The sequence below is a fragment of the Triticum dicoccoides genome, chromosome 2B (genome assembly GCF_002162155.2).
Source record: "Triticum dicoccoides isolate Atlit2015 ecotype Zavitan chromosome 2B, WEW_v2.0, whole genome shotgun sequence".
In the NCBI taxonomy this organism is placed as follows: Eukaryota; Viridiplantae; Streptophyta; class Magnoliopsida; order Poales; family Poaceae; genus Triticum; species Triticum dicoccoides.
In genome coordinates, this window is record NC_041383.1 from 349,860,495 (window position 1) to 349,872,117 (window position 11,623).

Genomic DNA, 11,623 nt, shown 5'->3' on the forward strand with positions numbered 1-11,623 from the left:
CCTTCTTTGTTCAAGGTAAACCTAAAACAAAGTCCATATATATATCCTCCCAAGGAACACTAGGTACAGGTAAAGGCATATATAAACCATGAGGATTGAGTCATGACTTAGCTTTTTGACATGTAGTGCAGCGAGAAACTAAACGCTCAACATCCCGTCTCATCTTTGACCAAAAGAAATGTGAAGCAAGTATATCCTCCATCTTCTTCACGCCAAAGTGTCCCATTAATCCTCCTCCATGCACCTCCTGCAACAAAAGACGAACAGAGCTATCTGGAATGCATAGCTTGTTAGCACGAAACACAAATCCGTCGTTAACGACGAACTTGTTCCATGTACTCCCTTCTTTACAATTCTGCAATACATCTTTAAAATCAGCATCATGCACATATTGATCTTTGATGGTCTCCAAACTAAAAATCTTGAAGTCAAGTTATGAAAGCATAGTATAGCAACGAGACAATGCATTAGCAATAACATTTTCTTTACCCTTCTTGTGTTTAATGACATAAGGGAAAATCTCAATGAATTCAACCCATTTAGCATGTCTATGATTCAGTTTAGCTTGACTTTTAATATGTTTCAAAGATTCATGATCAGAATGTATAACAAATTCTTTGGGCCATAAATAATGTTGCCATGTTTCTAAAGTCTGAACAAGAGCATATAATTCTTTATCATAAGTAGAATATTTCAGACTAGGCCCACTCAATTTTTCAGAAAAGTATGGAACATGTTTGACATCTTGTAATAACACACCTCCTAATCCAATTCCACTAGCATCACATTCAAGCTCAAATGTCTTATTAAAATCAGGAAGTTGGGGTAAAGGAGCATGTGTCAACTTATCTTTCAATACCGTGAAGGCTTCTTCCTATGCGGTACCCCAAAGAAAAGGCACATCTTTATTTGTAAGCTCATTGAGAGGTGCAACAATGGTGCTGAAATCTCTCACAAAACGCCTATAGAATCCAGCGAGGCCAAGGAAACTCCTCACTTGTGTGGCCGTTTTGGGATGCGGCCAACTCTCAATAGCTTCAATATTGGCTTTATCAACTTCAATTCCTTGTGGAGTAACAACATAGCCAAGAAAAGATACTCGGTCGGTGCAAAAGGTGCACTTCCCAAGGTTACAAAACAAACGTGCATTGCGTAGAGGAATAAAAAAAGAACGTAAATGTTCCAAATGTTCCTCCAAACATCTGTTATAAATCAATATGTCATCAAAGTAAACTACCACAAATCGTCTAATGAAAGCACGTAAAACTTCGTTCATTAATCACATGAAAGTACCAGGTGCATTAGTTAACCCAAAAGGCATGACTAACCACTCATATAATCCAAACTTAGTTTTAAATGCTATTTTCCATTCATCCCCCAATTTCATACGAATTTGATGGTATCCACTACGCAAATAAACTTTGGAGAATATTCTAGATCCACTCAATTCATCAAGCATATCATCTAGCCTAGGAATAGGATGACGATAACGAATAGTAATATTATTAATGCCTCTACAATCAACACACATACGCGATGTACCATCCTTTTTCGACACTAGAATAATAGGAACAACATAAGGACTAAGGGATTCGCATATATAACATTTGTCGAGAAGCTCCTATACTTGACGCATAATCTCCTTCGTCTCCTCTGGATTGGTACGGTATGGCGCACGGTTTGGCAGTGAAGCACCGGGAATTAAGTCAATCTGTTTCTCAATCCCTCGAATAGGCAGTAATCCCGGTGGCACATCTTGTGGAAAGACGTCGGCAAACTCCTGCAAAATGTTAGTGACAGTAGGAGGCAAAGAGGAAGGCACGTCCTCGAATGAAAAATAATGCCTCTTTGCACACAAAAGCATAGCAAACAGATTTGCTGAAATCTAGCTCATCAATATCAGATTTGGTGGCAAATAGACATGCACTTTTCAATTTAATTTCGGAAGCAACACTAGATTTTTTATCATTAGGCTTCATTTGTTGCTCAAATTCTTTTGCCACAATCTGATTTTCACTCTTACTCTTCTCCTTTTTGCTTTATTAGCTCTATTAATATCATCTTTCAAAAAGGAATTAGGAGTCATAGGAAGAAAAGTAATATTTTTATCCTTATGAACAACAGTATACTGATTTTTTCTACCATGGTGTACAGAATTTTTATCAAATTGCCATGGTCGACCAAGTAATAAGGAACATGCTTGCATAGGTACCACATCACAATCAACATAATCAGCATATGTAGAGATACTAAAATGCACACGAACAGTGCGTGTTACATTAACCTTGCCGGTGTTGTTGAACCATTGGATGTAGTAAGGATGTGAATGTGGTCTTGTGGTCAGAGATAGCTTCTCCACCATCTCCATGCTAGCCAAGTTGTTGCAGCTCCCTCCATCTATGATGACGCGCACAGAATGTTCCTTCACAATTCCTTTGTATGGAACAAATTATGCCTCTGATTTTGCTCAGCTTGTGTGACATGCACACTCAAAAACGTTGAGCAACTAAACATTCATACCTGTCAGCATCTTCTGGAGCCATATATTGTGTATCATGATCAGAATCATCTCCACCGTGTTATTCACGTGTAATAAGAGCCAAAGTCTCCTCATCATAGTCACTAGGCGACTCATACTCACCATCCTCAGTAGCAATCATCACACGCTGAGATTTGTATTCTCTCGCATAATGACCTCTTCCCTTACAATGACGACAAATAATATCACTTGTGTGCCCAGTTGATGCCATGGAAGAAGAAGAGCTCGGTGTAGGCCCGGCAGATGCGCTCTTGGCAGATAGTGGTGGTTGTGTCTGCTTTCTTGTATCACGGCTGGAGGTGGCACCTGATGGAGGTGCTGGTGCAGTGGAAGTAGAAGATGCACACGGTGTCCATGATGAAGGTCGACCTGCAGAACAGTTAGTTCGTGCCAATGCGTGTCGATCCTGCACTTCACGTTCAGCTTTACAAGCAAGATGGAATAAACGAGTGATATTAGTATACTCCTTATACTCTAGAATGGTCTGATTCTCTCTATTTAATCCACCCATAAAACATGCAAGCATAGCTTCATTCTCCTCAACAATACCACATCTAATCATGCAAGTTTGTAATTCCTGATAATATTCTTCTACAGAATTTTTTCCTTGTCTTAAACGCTGCAATTTTTGAAGCAATTCACGTTGATAATATGGTGGAACCCAACGAGTATGCATAGCAGTTTTCGAAGCAGCCAAAGTAGCTAGAATAGGATATAATCTACAATGTTCAGACCACCAAACACATCAAAACTAGTGAAAGCACAAACAGCAGCAGCAACCCCTCTCTCCTCAGGGTATTGTAAACATGTAAAACATTGTTCAATTTCTAACTCCCAAGTAAGATATATATCAGGAACATGTCTACTGTCAAATGGTGGAATATTCAATTTCAGTTTAGGAACAAGGTCATGATCTCGTACCTGACGTGGTGCTGTAGGCCTACCATTGCGATTATATACCCGAGATCGACCCACTGGTGGTGGTGCTGGTGGCTGCACGTAGTTCTGATTTTGATCAACCTCATCCTCATAATCGTCTGCATAATCATCATCCTCCTGGGTACCAGCAGTAGCAGTAGAAGGAGCCAAAGAAGCATCAACAACAGGTACAATAGCACCAGAATTTGTCCATCCTCAAGAGGAACACGCTTTGCTCGTCCAAACTGATTCGGAAGGGGGCGTTTTTGTTGTCGTTGTAGAGGTGTGATAGGTGCAGCCGGCAGTGGTTGTGGAAGACGCGCGAGCAATTCATTAAACTTGTTATCAAGCTTTGTTTCGAACGTCTTCTCAATGCCATCTATCTTCTCCATGGCCTCTCTAAATCTTTTTAGCACATCTTGCACCTGTCCACTCATCATTTGCTGAAATTTATCATGTAGTTGTTTATTCATCAGGTTCTCCCAATCAGTCTCATCGGCTTGTGATACTGCCATGGTTAGCTGCAAATAGAAACACATAAGAATATGATCCTACGGACTACTAGGAAGTGGTGGTGGCGTATCACAAACCCGTCAAGCAAATCTCAAATTCTTACCAGTTCTTACCCAGCAGCAGGTGGTAATCAGCAATCGTTGTAGTCAAAACTCTCAAAGCTTGGATAGAGCGATGGCCAGGGAGAGTCAAACGCACGAGTAGATATATGTGGAGCTGGGAAGGCTTATGATATGGTAGCAAAAAGGATAAGAAATAATCAATTCAGAGATGCAAAGTTGAATAAATGCTCAACGACGGTACTATGCTGGTCCTAGGCTAGACTGTGCTAGAGACGCAAGCCTAGAACACTAACAAAATCACGACGCTGCATGGAAACAAGGGAGAAGCACACTTTGAATTGTTTTAATTTTATTTGTGCTCTTTTTTTTGCCGAAAATCACTATAATGGCGAGTGTCTCAAAACTCTTCCCAAGTGAAGATAACATGATAGACACGAAATTTTTTCAAATTTTTTTTTCGACTGCCCGGACCCAAAAACTGGAAACGGGTCAAAAAAAACATTCTATAATGGCGACTGTCTCAATACGCTTGGAAACACCTAAAAATAGGATAGCCAGAATTTTTTTTACAAGTGCGTTTTTGGAAAATTTCGGGCCTAAACGGAGGGTGGTTTCCGGACTCTTCTACGGATGGCAAAAGATTGTTGGAATCCGAAACCTACTCAGACAAGGAAACACAAATCTGGAAATAAATAGATGTCGAAAGTAAACCTAATACGAGATGGACTCAGAGTGGTGGTGATATATGGATACGGATAGGTGGTGGTATATGGACTTGGATTAGTGGTGGTATATGGAGTCGGATCGGTGGCGGATAAACGGTGATGGAGATGACAGGGGCGATGTATATGGTGTGGTGGTAGTAAACGGCAGTGGATGATGGATCTGGTGTGGTGGTGGTATATGACTGCTGATATTGATGGTGCGGCGGCGGCGTGAAAACCCGTGAACAGAACTCGAAACTCTAAAAGACCATACTCTAAGACCAGCAACTAGACACGAGGATGCAACTGCAAATTCAACAAAGAAAAATACTGAAAAGACTATGCAATGGCTCAGACTGGTTCGGATAGGATGAACTAACCCTAATTTTTTTGTGGATTTTTTTGTGGACTATAGGTATTAAGAACAGACTCGATCTAAACTACAAAAAACTGTAAAATCTCACCGAGCAACATGGAATATGATACCACTTGATAGAGGCAAAGGTCTCTCCTCTTTCGATGAGATGGTCATTATGGTTTCTGAGGAGTAGACTTTGATGATCTGACTACGTACATGCGAGGACGTCGCGCCTTAGCAATCGCTAAACCAACTCCGAGAGGTTATTGACCATGCCGGAGCACGATCAACCTGACCATGAGGGTCTATTTCCTGTGAGCAAATGAAGAACAAGCAAGAAACTGAGATTGCAATCTGGATATTGCGAATATAAGATGAAAGCTTTATTGATCAAGATGAGGTTCTGTGACGTCTCGGTCTGGTCGTTGAACACAAATGAAGTACGTGAAGTTGCAGCTATGGCGAACTTTTATTCTAAACAAAACCCAAAGTCTAAACGGTGCCCTAAGGGCAGTATATATTGAGGAAGAGGGGGGAATTTCGTGGCCCTTAGTGGAGGGGTCAGAAACCAACCCTATCTCTTGTTTCCCCACACATACGGACTCTAAAAATAGCCTATACTTATGTATTTTGAAATTACATGGGCCTGGCCCAATAAAAAGGTGACACACCACCTAGAATAGCCTCTGGACGAAATTTATGAAGTGGCATCTTGTATATTTCGTCCAAGGCTTCATGCACTCGTTATGGTGGCTTCAAAGTCCTGAAATCATCACTTGTAACTCCGTTCTTGTTCCCCTTGCGCATGCCATCATCTTCATGCTTGTTCTTGCTCCAATTTTCATCCTTCTCCAAGCTAGGCCCTTCATTTGAAAGCAAAATAAATGTATCCAATTTAGGCAGCATCATATTCTCATGACATTAGAATCATTACCAAGAAACGAAAGTACCCGGTAATTTAATTGGCGTGCGCGAGCTCTAGTAATTGGTCCAGTATGTATAGTAGCAGGGGCCGTGGGTGTAACAATGGTATTGATGTCCTCATGACGATGCGGTCGCTCATTGCTTGATGTTCTTGATGCAATGCTCTTTGTGCACCGAAGAGGTGGTTCTTGGTGACATAGGATGACATGTCATTGTCTTACTCGATGAAGAGTGGGTTGGTAGAAGAACTTGGCCTATCCATCATTCCAAGCAAAATATGTGAGTGGGAGAAAGAGAAGAACTTATAGCAAATGTACCTTGACCGATGTTGAAGATGGATCAATGATCACTGAAATGTGGAACAAGGAAATAGCACAATTGGTACCAATTCTTGTCGGTTCTCACACCTACGCAAGTAAAAGCTTATGGTGGAGCTCGGATAGGATGGTGGAACAAAATTTGATGCAATTGTTAGTGAGCCTCAATAATGTTGGAAAAGATCCACAAATTGGCAAATGCAATCAGTAGACCAATAGCAAGATATGTTACACGGAAACACACATGCAAATAGAAAAGTGGGGTCGTGCAACCAAGGAATGAGCCAAAAAGTGAAAACCACGAAAATGCTCTTGTTGCCCAACACTAGAGAGACGCTAGCACGATTGCAAAATAGGTGGATACGGAACTTGTGCACAACCTACTAGGAAAAAATTCAACAACTTCTATCCCAAGTATGCTATATGTATGGTATTCCGATGGTATGATCCAAGATGATCGGATATGACAATCTTAATGTAGTATGATGCTATGGTTCTTGCTTATAAGCTGTTTGCTTATCTTTCCTTCTTGCTTAAAAGCTTGTTTGACTCTTTCTCTTTTGAGCTATTTTCTCATGCAGAACTTCACGAACCATGAGAGCAATTGTGTATGCGATGACAACTTTGTGACACACGAGATGATACCAAGATATGCAACACTATGATATGGTATGTATGCTATGGGAAATATGATCACTAATGTGCACAAGACACATTGACGGCAATACTCAAAGGCTAGTCTCGATGGGAAAGCAACGCAAAAATAAGGCTATGGTGGTTATCAATGTAATGGCAAGGAATGTACCATGAAAGGATACAACGATACCAAGATGAAATAGAGGTTACTGTTCTTGCTTACGGTCGAGGTGTCAAAATTCTGTAGCGGTCGATGTTAGAGATGATGAGTCTTTGGCGAAGATGAGCGGTGGTGATGTTGATGTCGCACCATACCAATATAGCCGAAACACAATAGGACACGGGAACCACAACTCAAATTCCCAAAGATCAAAACGGGTCAAAATTGTCGGAGTTGATAGCGGGTGAGCGATGGTGGTGCTTGCGGAAAGAGGTGGCGGTTCTCGGAAGTGATGGTGGTATGCGGAAGTGTATCTGGGCACCCGAACAAAACATGGCAAAAGTTAGGCGGAAAATGGGGTGGTGGATGGAGTTTTTGCTATCAATGGCCGGATGTCCGGGACAGGAGGCCGGATGTCCGGTACGGGCCGGATGTCTGGGACAGAGGCCGGATGTCCGGGCTCAGGATCCATGGACGACCTCGATGAACTCCGTGGGGAAAAAAATCAAATCCATGCAAAATTCGGGGGATTTTGTGGATGGAAAAGGTGGAGATGATGGGGAAAGCTAGATCCACACGTGGCAAAGCTAATCCATGGATCAAATCCAACAAAACTTCATCACACCAACAAATCAAAAAACAATGGGGCTTTTATTGGTGGGAATTTTTGGATTAGGACGAAAAACAACAAAATCAAGCTAGAAAACAAATGGTGGGGGCTCCAAATACGTGATCACCGTGGATCATGATACCAAGATGATGTAGGGTAGAACCCTAGATGCCCGAACTTTCAAGATTGGAGGGGATCCTTCAGAGAACACGAAGAACACGAGGAGAAATCACGAGGGGAAACACGAGAGAATCACTCAAACCAACAATATATGGTCACACATGTGCTAGATCCTTGAAACAAGAAGAGATACACGATTCAAATCCAACAAAGGATGATACAAGTGGTGACAGTTCTTCTCCATGAGGAGGTTTTCAAGGGTCTTCCCATGAAGGGGTCTTGAATCCGCTTGGGGGATCTTCTCCGAAGAGGTCGTGAGCTCCGAGTAGAAGTAACCAAGTGGATGAGCAAAGCTCTATCTCAAATATGAGCTATCACAATGCTAACCCTAGAAAGAGGGCGGAGGAGGAGTATATATAGTCTAGGGGGCGAAGTGGTACATGGGCCTCGACCCTTTGCACTGTGCGTAGACAGGGTGATAGAGGCAAAGGTGTCCCGACGTTTCGATGAGATGGTAGCTATCGTTTTTTGTGGGAGTCGACCTTGACGATCCGACTATGAACATGCGAGACATCGCGCCTTAGAAATCGCTAAAGCAACTTCCGAGGGGTTATTGACCACGCCGGGGCAAGATCAACCTGACTACAAGGGTCTGTTTCCTGCGAGCAAACGAAGAATAAGCAAGAAACTGATATTCCAATCTGGATATTGCGAATATAAGAGGGAAGCTTTATTAATGAAGGTGGGGTTCTGTGACGTCTTTGTCTGGTCGTTCAACACAAACGAAGTACGCGAAGCTGCAGCTATCGTGAACTTTTAATCTAAACAAAACCCAAAGTCTAAACGATGCCCTAAGGGCTGTATATATGGAGGAAGAGGGGGGAAATTTCGTGGCCCTTAGGGAAGGGGTCCGAAACCAACCCTATCTCTTGTTTCCCCACACATACGGACTCTAAAACTAGCCTATACTCAAGTATTTCGAAATTACATGGGCCTGGCCCAAAAATAAGGTGACGCAGCACCTACAATAGCGTCTGGAACAAAGTTATGAAGTAGCACCTTGTATATTTCGTCCAAGGGTTCATGCACTCATTATGGTGGCTTCAACGTCCTGAAAATCATCACTTGTAACTATGTTCGTGTTCCCCTTGCGCATGCCATCATCTCCATACTTGTTCTTGCTCCAATGTTCATCCTTCTCCAAGCTAGGCCCTTCATTTGTATGCAAAACAAATGTATCCAAATTAGGCAGCATCATATTCTCATGAACATTAGAATCATTACCAAGAAATGAAAGTACCTGGTAATTTAATTGGCATGCCCGAGCTCTAGTAATTGGTCATGTATGTACAACAGCAGGGGCTGTGGGTGTAACAATGATATTGATGTCCTCATCACAAGGAAGGCCGGACGTACGGGTGTCGGGCGAGATGTGCGGGCGCTCGCGAGGCGTCGGATGTCCGGGCTGTCAGGTCAGATGTCCAGGCTGGCCTGGCGCCGTCTTGGAGCTCCCTGGATGGGATGGTCCGGATGTCCGGGCATCGTTCGGATGTCCAGGGTTGTGGCCGGATGTCCGGGCTGGCGGGGCAGGTTTCGGTACTCCATGGATGGCTTGTCCGGATGTCCAGGTTGGGAGCCGGATTTCCAGGGCGACGGGCAGGATGTCTGGGCTGGCCGCCGAATGTCTGGGCCCTGTAGCTTTGGCCGCTGGTCCTTGGCTGCAGGCGACACCTCTAGGGGCCGGATGTCCGGGGCCATCGCGGGATGTCCGGGACCTGGGAGATGTTCTTTTCCCCTTCCGTTGGTTCTCTTCATCCGTGGGCTTGGGAGCTTGACCATCTTCATGTGCATCCTTGGAAGGGTTATCTTGGTACCTAATCATGCACAAAATTCCGGACTTAGGTAGTAGCCATGTCTCGAGTGGATCATATGAGATATCACTAAGGAAAGAAGTCACCTCGGTCTTGAGAGCTCTAGCTCGTGCTCGTGTCATGGGTTCTCTTGGCACTTGGTGAGACGATGGTAGGTCCATGGGGATGACCGTAGGATGCTCCGCATCACGGAGGATCGGCATGCTCTATCGAGGTGCGAGAGGTGCATGCTTTATGGGAGGGCAGGGAGGTCTCAGGGAACACGATGGTCCCCTCGGGTTCGTCTTAGACTTCGGAGAGGAGCGGCCCGAGTTGGGGCAAAGTGGGTGAATTCCGGTGATGAAATTCACGAGATGTGGTGGGGGAGAAGCTTTTGTAGGAGACGGCTTCTGACGAGGGGATTTAGGGGAATACCCCAGTGTGTTTTATAGGGCGTGACGAGGTCGGTTCAAGTAGATCAAGCAAGCTCAATTTGGCCTTTAGTGGAGGCTTGATTTCCAGACAATTAAGACATTAAAGTGAGGTTTTATTTCCCTAAATATATTCCTCTTAACGGTCTCCAAAATTTTCATATTGATGACGAGTTGAAATGAGGAAGGGAACTAACGGGTGAAGAAGGGCAGCCATGGCATTTCTCTTGTGTACACGAACGTGCAAGTGGGAGGGGCAACACCAGTGGTCGCTCGCTGGGCCGGCTTGGTTAGTTGGGCCGGCCCAAGTTATGAGGCCCAAAGGTAAAAGAGAGAGAAAACTAGTGCGGATTGGAATTGGGCTGGCCCCATGGCTGTAGGTTTTGTTTTTTTTTTCATTAATTTCTTTTACGTAATGCAGATAAACATTAAATGAACAAAACAAAAGATATTCATTTTTCTTGTTCAATTATCTGCAGCATAGGAAACAGAATTACTGAGCTTTTTCATATTCCTAAAATTTATTTTAAGGTTTTATAAATTCACAAAGATGACAATTAAGAAATATCAATCATTCCAATTATATTTCTGGAGAAGTCATTTTATCTCCTCTCATTAATAATATTTGCTTTATTTGAAATATTTAATTGGCCTTCAAATACTTAATTAAATTCAAAATTTGGAAACAAATCAAATTTTCAAATAGATCCTTTATTATATATGATCCTTTATTATATATGCACCGACAACATTCGAGAAAGTCATTTTATTCTCACTTCATAAATTTAAAAGTGGTCTCAAAAATATTTTAAAGGAGTAAAAACAAATGAACGCCCTTTGAATTCTCGAATAAACTCCCTAGCCATAGTTTTCTTTATTGGATGAATAATCAACAAACTTTTATGACATGGTTTGAAAATTCTTAAACAAGTACTCAAAAAGTTCTAAGTTCCCCTAACCAAAGCACCGATCTTATTATTCGCATTCCAAAACTAGGAAATTTTGGGATGTTACAACTAAGTAGGTGTGTGGTGTATTAAAGATTGGATCTGCGATGTAATACATATGACAAGAGATTACATTATTATTTCATTGTAAATTGTATGTGCTATCAATTGATACAGGGAATGGCGTGGTAAGATCTGGGTTATTACATAGCCCGTAAACTTGTGAAACACACATTTAGTACATCTACTCCTGCTTTTTGGTACTGTGATCCCCTTCTTTAATCCTACAATATGTGTTGAATGATGTAGCTCTTGTAAAGTGCACCGTATAGCATCCCCCAAAAAAACTGGACTGGGTTTCAAACAAATCGGGTACTAATCACTACATTCAAGTTCACTCACACGTGCATAATGGTGCGTGGTAGTTGTGCGCCAACCCTTCAGTCTATATATTGACTTTTGTGTCCTTTTACAGTACATCAGAATGTCATACATATAATACACATGAGGCATAAGATGCAATACACATCATAT